This window comes from Camelus ferus, chromosome 5 (genome assembly GCF_009834535.1).
Source record: "Camelus ferus isolate YT-003-E chromosome 5, BCGSAC_Cfer_1.0, whole genome shotgun sequence".
In the NCBI taxonomy this organism is placed as follows: Eukaryota; Metazoa; Chordata; class Mammalia; order Artiodactyla; family Camelidae; genus Camelus; species Camelus ferus.
In genome coordinates this window covers 69,414,956-69,427,004 of record NC_045700.1, presented here as the reverse complement: position 1 = coordinate 69,427,004, position 12,049 = coordinate 69,414,956, and the positions used below count along the sequence as shown (strand labels likewise).

Genomic DNA, 12,049 nt, shown 5'->3' with positions numbered 1-12,049 from the left:
TCAGGCTGACAGACCGCCGAGATTTTTCTTGGGCTCTAGCCACTAACTGCAGGCTTTAGATCCAGGTGGGAGGCGGGGATACGAGAAAAGGGCGAATCAGAAGGGAAACAGGCGACGGTGGCCGATAGTGGTCTTATCTCAAGCGACTGCGCTGCGCGGTGCGGCAGCGGTGCGCCTGCGCACTGTGCTGGTCTCCATGGCGGGGCCTCGGAGCCAAGACGAGGTTGAGTAGACTCGTTTTGAATTTTCTCCCCTCTGCTCCAGCACTTTGTGGACTTCCCTCCTCGCCCTGTAGGGCGCTCGGCGGCGGCAGGACTGGGGGAGTCGGAGGTTTGGCAGAGCTGTCTGCGCCGACAGACCGGACGCTACCTCCCAACCCCCCTTTCTTGCTGCTGCCTCCTCCTCCCGTCACCTCCTGACCCGCCTGGTCCCTGAGCAACCGCCCGCCCCCGCCCCCTGCCGCAGCCGGGCTCTGGTGGCTCCTTCTGCTCCACGCCTCGGGCCCTTTTCGGGGCCCCACGGGACAAGGCCTGCTGCCCCTCGCCCGGGACGGGGGTCTGCGGGCCCCGGGGAGACAGGCTGGAGTTGGTGGAGGTTAGGGTCTTGAGGGTTGCTCAGCCCAAGGACGCGCCACCGCCGAGGAGGATTCGGACCCCCGGGCGGCTGTGCCGGGTGTGTGGTCCTATGCGCAGCCTCTGGCCCCGCTTTTTAGGGTTCTTTTTTTCTCTTTATGAGCGCCTTTGTATTTTTTTTTTTTTTTTAAGAAAGAGAAAGGCATCCTCCCACCTCCTACGCTTTTTGAGTTTTTTGTTTTTGTTTTTGTTTTTTGGTCTTAAACTTACCCAAAGGCCTATGTCTTATTCTCAAATAGTCTTGAGAATTCTAGTGGAACTTAGTTTTTCTGAGGGAGGATGGATGGAGAGATATTATCCATATCTCATAGTCGCTTTTTAAGGAGTTCATCAGAAATACTCCAAGAGGGGGACCTCAAAAAACAGCAGTTTAGAGTCAGGCACAACTGGATTGCAAAATTTGTGGGCAAAGCGGTATGTGTGTGCAGGTGAAGATAACTAAAGCTTTCCTTTGTTACGGTGCTAAAAGATGTACTACGATTAAGTAGACACCTGATATTTGAATCAGCCATAGACTATCAGAAAGGATTTAAACAGTTGTAAGCTAGAAATAATCTGTTGTTAGAGAGCAATGACAATGAAATTAATACATTTTTTTCAGTTTACTCACATTAGAATGCGGGCGGTAGAACCCTAATGCCTGGGTTTGAATTCTGCCTTAGCTACTTATTTTTTAACTTCTCTGTGCCACACCTTGGTCAACTGTGAGGTTAAGTACCACATAGTAAACGCCAACTATTATTACCATAGTTTTCCTTTGCGTGTCAGTTTAACTAGAAGCTTTGCCAACATGAACAAGTAGGAAAGACAAGTCTCATGGTTAGACGAATAAAATGAGAAAACCTCTGTGCTCAGTGCCTAGAAAAGAACTGGGCTTGCCAATAGCAACAGTGGTCGTTTAACCATGTGATTCATTGTAACTGTGAGAATTGTATGCATTAGCTAGACCACCTGAACTTGAAACTGTGTTCATTGAAGACTTGCTATTTAATCCACATTTTTTGAATTTGGTAAAAGTGAAAGAAATTTGACAGTTTCAGACATCATTCACCTTTAATAATAAGTGATTTTTGAGTTACAGCAGTAAGGTCTGAATGAAAATTCATAGAACCTGGAATAAATGTAATAGGTTCTTTTTCAGATAATGTTTAATTGATAATACATCATTGGTGAAATATATTTTTAAATGTGTTGTTAATAGATTAATTCATTATTGTTATTAATTTGAAATTATTAAAATAAGAAAATATTATACCTGATAATACAGGTTGATCCTAATTTGAATGGAAAAATATGATCAGTAAAATACAGAACCTAAATATGTGTTTAATAAGATAAACTTCAGTTTGCAAAGCAGAAGTGTTGAATTCACTGAAATACGTTTTTCATTTGAGACCTTTTGTTAAGGGAAACTTAGTTAACAAGTGTTCCAAGATAACCTGGACTTCTACTATGATGGCTTTTTTTTCCAACGTGGCCTATGTGTTGTGTTTGGTATTCCCTCCATGTGATACCTACAATAGTTAGTGCTTTTACTTTGCCTGTGTTTCTTTACTTAGAACATTAACTTCAAGCTTTTGGTTCTAATGATTTCCTACATGATTTCGTTTACTTTGGTCCTTATGAAGACACATTGTTATCCAGAGAACCACAGCATGGGAAATATGTTTCTCTTTAATATAGGTTTATTTTTTTCTGTATATGATGACATGGTGTGGTATGATATAAAGACTATACATGAGCTTTGGAGTCCTAATTGGCTTTTGGTGACTTTTTCCTACTTAGTTTTGAATCTGAACTCTAATGTTTTGTGATCTTAAGTTATTTGGCAGCTTTGATTTTCTTATCTATAAGTAGAGATAATAAGATCTACTTCAGAGTCATTGTGAGGATTAGATGAAATAATTTGTAAATCCCTCAAAGAGCAAAAAGATAAAAAGAGGTATGTATGTGCAGGGTAAGAAATGGGTAGAAACCAAGATTACAGGGAAGTTTATAGAGAGGGCAAACCTTAGAGAAAAGAGGTATTGTGAACACTGGCCTTAAAGTTTTTTCACTGAAAAAGGAAAAGTTAAAGTAGATTGTTTGTTGTTTACATGTATTTGCATACATTTAACATTTTGATGCTGATTTAACACACTATACTTTCTTAAACCCATCTTTTAAAAAATAAATTATTCTACAACATATTTGTGAACTAGGAGTCTTGATTTAATTTTTGACACCGCTGATTCATAGCAATTTTGTATACATCATAAAAGGAGCATTGTATTGTTCATCCTAAAAGGTGAGGGAAATTTTATTTTCTAAAGTACTTTTGAGCAGTATTTTTAAATGTAATTAATAAGGTCAGACACTGATTTTAAATATAAGATTTCAATATCCTTTAAATCTTGAGACACTAATCAAGGTACCTAGAATTAAGAGATATTCTAAACTTCAAAAGTTTTCATCCTTCAATTATCCTATTTGGGGATTTACTCTTAAATTATTGGTTTTAATGGAAAAATTTTACCATACAAAAGTCTATAGGGAAAACTCAACAAAATAATCAAATATTAAGGTAATTTTAAAAGAAATTATAGCTGAGAATTACCTCTAATGTTTTGAACATATAGATTTGCTGTTGAACAAAATCAAAACAGCAGTAGCCCCAGTATGGTCCACAGAAGCTTTGAGTAACTACAGTCTGAATAATGTCTTCCCCTCTGCCCCTTTTCCCTATAAATTAGAACATCAAACTTTTAATTTAACAGTTTCTTCCTAATCTTTGCTTTTGATATAAGGTAAAATCCACTTTTTAAAGTGTGATGTAAAACATTCTAGAAAGCAGTTTGCCAACAAAATTTGTCTTAGTGTATGTTATGAAGTCCAGTCATCATTAACTCTCTAGATGACATATTTAATACTTTCTCTTTTCTTTCTGTTCTCTTTGTCCAATCCCAATACTACGTACTTAAGACATATACTTATCAAATTCCAGGATTTTGTAAGTGGAGTGTGGGGAGGGGGGCCCTTACCACAAACTTCTGTGGCTCTGAAATATCTCCAATTAGGAAATATTTTCGTTGTGGAGACAAATGCAATTTACTGTGGAGTTCTTTGTTTCTGTAATAATTATAGAATGTGGAAGTTGAAACAAAGCCTTAGTCCAGATCCCTAATTTTAGGTAAGGAAACCAACACAGAGAAGTTAAGTAACCCCTGGACACACTTAGTCTTCCAGAAATAGTCTTTAGTTTACTTTAACTGTGTCAATTGGTGGTTCAACTATACCAGGCTGGTAATGGCTGTTTAACATGGTAAAATCTGCATAACAAAGTCTAGTAGCTTTCTTTATGTGTAGAAAAATAAATATACATTGAATGCATTCTCATTACAGAAAAAAATGCTGCTGTGAAGACATAATTACAGTTTTCACATAAATGAAGCACAGCTATCATAATTCAGTGCACCAAAAAGGAAGAACTTCAATGGAAAAGAGTGCATTTCTGGGGATAATAGAATGCTTGAGGCCTGAATTTAAACTGGAGCTGCTGCCTAAAGGTAATAATTGTATTTTTAACTAATTGAAGGTAATTAGCTGTATAAAAGTTAATATTATCTACTACATAGTAATGAAAATGTCAAAATACGCTTTGTATGTAGGTACTTTGTTCTGTTTATGGTTACCAGTTGGAAAAGAACATTTTATACCTAGCTATTTGATTTTAGTATCTTCATTCTTTAAAATTTTACTTTGACATAGTTAATTGAAAGTTAGGGGTAATAATTTAGAGCATGTGCTGACATTGAGGTTAGATGGGAAAATTGGGTATTTTAAGTCACCCTACAGTTAGCAGGATTGAGGAGTATAATGCAAGTTGATGAAAGAATTAGGGGAGGAAGGAGTAATACTTTTCACTTCATTCAAATTATTTTTTGTAAAGGATGTCTGTAACTTAAAAATGTACTTTTAATCTCCAGTTCGACATCACTTTGGTCAACAGATGTTGAAACCCACTTTTCCATATAGTAACCACAAAAAACCTTGTTTATCCCGTAGTATAGACATACTGCATACTGAAAGGAAAAATTTGAGTTTTGTGTTCCCAGAAAGTAGTAGGAAAAGAAGTTATCTTTCTTCCATTGGCAAAATCCCAGTATGGGCAAAGCTCTGAAATGAGTGGTTTATGTGCAGCAGTCTTCCTGTGTTATCACCCAACCCTATCGCTAGTGCACTTCCCCAGGGCATTCCTCCTGCCCTCCCTCTTCACTGCAGCATCTAAGCTCAGGCCTACTGAATCCCTTTTGAGTACTCTGAGCCTCAAGTGTACTTGCTTTCTCACCTCCAAATTTAAACTTCTCAAAGTAGCTCTTTTTAACTCATCTTAAAGGAAAAAAGCTATCCTTATATAAATTTATATAAACACAGATTTGTTAATGACTGACAGTCTCTTGAGAGTTTTTTTTTCTTTTTAAGAGAAAATGCTTATTAACGGCAATGAAAATTTCATCGATAAAGTTTCAGACAGGATAAGAGAAAGTAAGTAAAACGAAAAAAAATTAGATCAGTAGCGGTAATTTGTAATGGAATCAGGGCACCTGTTAGGAAACTGAGAGCAAGTTTTCATAATTTTTTCCCCTAAGCTGTTTTCACTTTTTACCTCACCATCCCAAGATCCCTTTTGGATCTGTCTACAGAATGTTTTCTCAGTGGCTGCAATTCTGCGTAGTTAGAACTCCAGCTTTTTCATGGGGTCAGGGATCTTTAGATTGCTTGCAGGTGTGCTTTTCTGTGTTAGGGACTGCCTGTAATAAATCTCAACCTGGAAAAGTAGAGAACAAAAATGAACAAAGAATTTCTTTTAGCATCTTTAATTTGTAAGCTATCCAAAAACAAAAAGACAAACAAAACAAAACTTAAAAGCCATGACTAATGAAGGAAGGAGGGAGCTTTGTTACCTTGAAAGAGTTCCTATTGTAATAGTAAAGAGTGAGTTTTGGGATGTTCTTGCTCAGCCACTTAGTATATTTGTCATCTTTGGAAAGTTACTTAATTGCCTGAGTCTTATTTCCTTATATGTAAATTGGAGCAAGTAACTGAAGTACAGGTTTGTTATATTAAATGGATTAAGTAAAGTGACATATATAAAACACTGAGCATAGTGCTTTACTATGGTAAGTGCTCAATAAATGAATGATAACCTTATAACCTTGAGCAGTGAGCCTGTTTCCTTTTCTGTAAAATATTGATAATAGGTCCTAGAATAGCAGAATGTTAATAATTCTAGTTAGTAATTATTAAGTATAATAAGCACTCAGTAAACATTATTTTGTAGCTATGATAAATAATACATTTATAATCTTCATATATTTCATCATAATAGTGCTTATATTTAAAAAACAAAATTAGGCATTATGCTGTACACCAGAAATGGACACATTGTAGCTGACTATATATACTTCAATTTAAAAAATTGGTATATTAAAAAAATTTAAAAGTCTCAAAAATATTTGTAATCTTAATATCATCATGTTTAGATAGCATTTCAATATATTTTACTATAAAAAATTAAATTGTATTCTTTTTTTAAATTTGTTGAAGTATAGTCAGTTTACAATGTATCAATTTCTGGTGTACAGCATAATGCTTCAGTCATACATATACATGCATATATTTGTTTTCATATTCTTTTTCATTATAGGTTTCTACAAGATATTGAATATGGTTCCCTGTGCTATACAGAAGAAATTTGTTTATTTTATATATAGCAGTTGGTATCTACAAATCTTGAACTCCCAGTTTAAATTGTATTCTTGACAACAATTATTTCAGTTTTAGTAAGTCCCTCAGTAGGATTTTATTTTCAGTTGGATCTAACTTTGTAAAAGTTTTCTCTTTGAATAGAGGTTTTTTAAAATTTTTATACTCAGTCTACATTAGAAGTTAGTCAATAAACAATAGTTAAATGAATTTTTAAAGTCATCAGAATAATCAACTATTAGAAACATAAAATCTTAGAACTGAATGGGATCTTTAAAGAACTGGGAATTTAAGTTTAGAGAAGTTAATAATTTGGGGATTTTCATCAAATCTAGGCTGAGCCCTTGTTCTTTCTCTACTATATTTATCAGATGTGTGAATTTTTAAACCAGACAGTAATACTAAAATAGAGCCTTAGTCATCTAAAATGTAAATTTTTTTTACAATTTTTCATTTTTTTCAAAGATGGTATATTTAGAAGCTTTATACTAAGCCCAGGTAAGTTTTGATTACATCAGTGAAATGACTGGTGTTTTTTGCTCTTAAGAACCAAAGGATTTATTTATAAATAGGTGAAATTTTTACCTTAGTTTGCATTATTATAGGTAGTAAAAATAATTTATTGAGCACTGACTTGTACTAGGAACTGCACCGAGCCTTTTGCATACATTACTTTATTTGACCTTTATAACAACTGTATGAGGTAGATGCAGCATCATGGCCAGTTTGCAGAGGAGAAAACTAAAGCTTGAAGTAGTTAACTAATTTGACAAGTAAGTATAAAGCTGAAATTCAAACCCATACCATATGACTACAGAACACTGTCTTCAAGTATTTTATACAATTTTACTGATAACCCTCTCAGCTTGTATTTTAAAAGATGATGAAAAAATAGTATGTTTTCATGTCCACCCTATCTCCAACATTGTCCCAAGTATGGTAACTTAACCAAAAATTTGAGGTTAATTTTGAAGTTCATATACTATGATTTGTTATTGGCTTTAGTAGTGTCTGTAAGACAGTGTGATTGCTTTCTTCTTTTTTTAACTAAAGATTTTTTTTTTTAAGAAAGTTTTAGGTTTACAGGAAAGTTGAGCAGGTAGTACAAAGATTTCTTCCTTCCTTTCTTTCATATTCCTTCCCCTAACTTCATACCACTCCCTCCTAGCACATAGCTTTCCTTATTATTAACATTTTGCCTTAGTATGGTACATTTTCTTAAAGTTAATGAACCAATATTGATACATTTTTATGAACAGGAAGTCCATAGTTTACATTAAGGTTCACACTTTGTGTTGTACAGTTTTATGAACTTTGACAAATCATGTCATGTGTCCACCTTTACAGTATCATAAAGCATTATTTCATCACCATAAAAATCTCCCATGCTTCATCTATATGAACTCCTACATCCCCAACCTCTGGCAACTACTGATCTTGTCTGTAGTTTTGCCTTTTCAAGAATGCCATGTATTTGGAATTATACAGTATGCAGCCTTTCAGAGTGGCTTTTTTCACTTATCGGTATACATTTAAGGTTTCTTCATGTCTATGTGTGGCTTGATAGCCTATTTCTTTTAAATCACTGAACAATAATTCATTATATGAATATACCAGAGTTTACCCATTTACTTATTGAAGGACATATTGGTTGCTTCTAAGTTTCAGCAATCATGAATAAAGCTGTTATAACTACCCAGGTACAGGTTTTTGTGGAACATAAATTTTCAACTCATTTGGGTAAAGACCTAATAGTACAGTTGCTGGATTGTATGGTATGCCTATAGTTAACTTTGTAAAAGACTGTCAAACTATCTTCCAAAGTGGCTGTACTGTTTTATATTCCAGGCATCAATGAGTGAAAGTTCCTATTGTTCCACCTTTTTGCCAGTATTTAATTAATTTTTTAAAAAATATTAGTCATAGTAATAGGTGTGTTATGATATTTCATTGGTGATTTATTTTGCAATTCCCTAATGACATACAATGTTGAGCATCTTTTCGTATACATAATTGCCATGTGAATAACTTCTTTGGTGAAGTGTATCTTCAGGTCTTTTGACCATTTAAAAAATTTTTAAATTGGGTTTTCTTTTTCTTGAATTTTAAGAGTTCTTTGCATATTTTGGATACAAATCCTTTATCAGATACATATTTTGTAACTATTTTCTTCCAGTTTGTGGCTTTTCTTCTCATTCTCTTGATACTGTCTTTTGCAGAGCAGAAGTTTTTAATTTTAATGAAGTCCAGCTTATCAATTATTTCTTTCATGGATCATGCCTTTGGTATTATACCTAAAACATCTTTACTATACTCAAAGTCATCTAGGTTTTCTCCTATGTTATCTTCTAGTTTTATAGTTTTGCATCTTATGTTTAGGTCTTTGATCCATTCTGAGTTAATTTTTTTGAAGGATGTAAGGTATGTATCTAGATTATTATTATATTTTTGCGTATGGATGTATGTTTTTTCCAGCAACACTTGTTAAAAAGACTGTTCTCTATGTGATATATGGGCATATATGCTTTTATTTCTCCTAGGTAAATACATAAAATGGAATGGCTGTGCCATATGGTAGGTACATGTTTAACTTTTTAGAAAACTGCCAAAGTGATTCTCAAAAGAGCATATACTGTTTACGTTACCGTTGGTAATACGTGAGAGTTCCAGTTGCTCCGTGTCCTCATGAACATTTGATACAATATCTTTTTAATTCTTTTTATTTTATTTTATTTATTTAATCGAAGTATAGTTTGTTTACAATGTTTATGTCTTTTTAATTCTAAAATTTTTAATAGATGTATAGTGGTATCTCATTGTGGTTTTAACTTTCATTTCCCTAATGACTAATGCTGTTCAGCATCTTTTCATGTGCTTATTTGCTAGCTGCATATCTTTTTTTCTTAACCACCTTCACCCATTTCTTCCATCTTCAACCTCTTGCATCTGGGAACTGACTAGTCTATTCTCTGTATTGGTGAGCTTTTGTTTTGTTTTTTTTTTTAGATTCCAGATATGAGAAAGATCATATGGTATTTGTCTTTCTCTAGCTCTCTAGCTAACTGCTTGTTTTCTGTAGCGAAAGGTCTATTAAAATATTTTGCCTACTTTTTATTGGGTTGTCTTATAATTGAGTTGAAAAAGTTCTTTACAGAGCTGAAACCCAGAGAAGATTCCTTTCCCAGGTATATGTTGCAAATGTTTTCTCCCAAATCTGTGATAAGCAGAAGTTTTTAATTTTTGTGCAGTCCAATTTGCAGACTTTATCTTTAATATTTTGTGCTTTTTTGTGTCATGTTTAAGACAGCTTTGCCAAACCCAAGGTCACAAAGAGTTTTCTCCTGTTTTCTCCCCTATATATTCCTAGTGTATAGGAATGGAACTGAGTTTTGCATATTGATCTTGTATCCTATCCTTGAATTTCTAAGTTAATTCTACTAGTTTTTTATGGATTCTTCAGGATTTTCTATATGTAAAACCGTGTCATCTGTGAATAGAGATGAGGATACAATTATTTTAAGTATTCTTTCATAATCCTTTGGATTTCTGGTAGTAATGTCTTTGTTTTCATTTCTGATTTTAGTTATTTGTGTTTTCTCTCTTTTTTTAATTGTCAGTCTAGCTAAAGGTTTGTCAATTTCACCAATCTTTTCAAAGAACCAAGTCTTAGATTCCATAATTCTGTTGTTTTCTATTCCGAATTTTGCTTATCTCCCGGCTACTCTTTATTATTTTCCTTCTTCTTCTAGATTTCAGTTTAGTTTGCTCTTTTTTTTAAGGTGTAAAATCAGGTTATTATTTTGAGGGTTTTTTTTTAAAGGCATTATTGCTCTAAATATCCCTCTGAGCACTGCTTTTCCTGCATCCTATAAGTTTGGATATATTGCGGTTATCTGTCATCACCCACTTCTGAGTTACTGATTTTATTTAGTTCTCCAGTATTTTATTTCTATCCTTAAACACACGTACACAAAATTATAATAAGTGTTATTATTAGTTACAAAGACAGTGTTTGTTTAGGTTTTTCATAGTGTTATTAATTTATTTGCTTACCATTTTTCTAGCATCTCTGGACTTCCTTCTGGTATCATTGGTTTTCTGTGTGCTTTAGAAATTGCTTTCATGTAACGTCTATTCATTGTAAACCCTCAATTTTTTTAAATCTTAAAAATGTCTTTCACCTTTTGTAAAAAAATAGCTTTCAGCATATACAATTATATACTGAAAGTTACTTTTTAAATTATTCCTCCAGCTTCTACTGCCACAGTTGTTATTGAATAGTCTGATGTATATCTAATGTTAATACTCCACAGGTGATCTCTCTGTAGCTGCATTTTAGATCTTCTCTTTTCTTTTTAGAATTTTGTACATCGGGTATGGATTTCTTTTGATGTATCTGAGTACATTTTGTGCTTGCTTTATCTGTAGATTCATGTCTTCAGTTTTGAGAAATGGTCAGCCATTATTTCTTCAAATACTGTCTCTCATTCATTTTGTCTTTCTATCCTTCTGAGACTCCAGTTATAGGTATGCTATACTTTCTTATTCTCTTTTTCCTAGTTTTAAGTCTCTTCTTTATTTTTTTGTATTCTGTTTTTCCTATGATGCATTCTGGGTTATTTAAAAAAATCTATCTTCCAATTTAGTAATTCTTTCTTCTGCACCTAATCTTCTATTTACTTTATCCTCTGACTTTTTAATTTCAGCAATTATATTTTTTCATTTCTGAAAGCTCTATTTGGTTCTCTTTCAGATTAAACTTTTGATAGTCTCTTGTTGCTTGCTTATTCCTGTGATTCATTCTTTTATTTCTTTGAATATTAGTTATTTTATATTCAGTATTACATGGTTCCAATACTGAAGTCTTTATTGGGTATCTAAATCTACTGACTTTTTTTATGATGGCTTATTTCCTTTTGTTTTTGGCACTCTTCATTTGTAAGCTTGTATTTGATTGAGCTTAATGTGATGGAAAACAAAGCCTTAATTGGGCTGGTGTTCCTCCAAACAATAGCTGCATTTGTTCTTACCAGAAGCCAGACTACACTATTGGCCCAGGACCTTTCAGGTTCCTAGTCATATTTTGGGAGTTCTCCTGCCCTACCAGCTATTTATCCAAGCCCATTTCCCAGTCACAAAACCTAGGTATTAGCACTGCCCTTGGGGAAATTTTCCTATTTGCTTGTGCTCATCACTTAGGTTGTTTTTTTTTTTTTTTTTAATTTTTTTTTTAATTGAAGTAAAGTCCATTACAATGTGTCAGTTTCTGGTGTACAGCATAATGTCCCAGTCATGCATATGCAGACATATATTTGATCACTGAGGTTTTAGATCACAGCTGTTGCATTTTTTTGGGAGGGAGGAGGCCATAGAGAAGGTCACGGAGTGGCCTCTGATTTTTGTTCTTTCTATAGCAGCTCCCAGCCACAAAATAAAGATTTTGCTTTATATCAACTTTCTATTTTTTGTCTCTAGCAAGAGAGCCTTCTACATATTGCCATTAGTGAACTTTATTTTTTAAACTCCTTCTAAATGATATTAAGTAATATACATATAGTGTAAAAAATTCAAAACAGTAGTGAAAGTTATAAAATTACTCTTTTATAGCCCTAGAGGTAACTACAGGTTTTTGGAATTTTTGTAATAAATTAAATTAGAGTATAAGTGATAAT

At 33.9% G+C, this 12,049-nt stretch overlaps 1 protein-coding gene across 1 annotated transcript in view; it reads left to right on the top strand.

Annotated features, from left to right (window-relative positions):
- The first annotated feature begins 135 nt into the window (after nucleotides 1–135).
- Nucleotides 136–12,049, top strand: part of CARF (calcium responsive transcription factor) — a 42,061-nt gene continuing 30,147 nt past the window's right edge. Inside the window, 2 exon segments of the mRNA XM_006189439.3 lie at nucleotides 136–223; nucleotides 4,014–4,177. The gene's annotated coding sequence lies outside the window, so the exon portion shown is untranslated.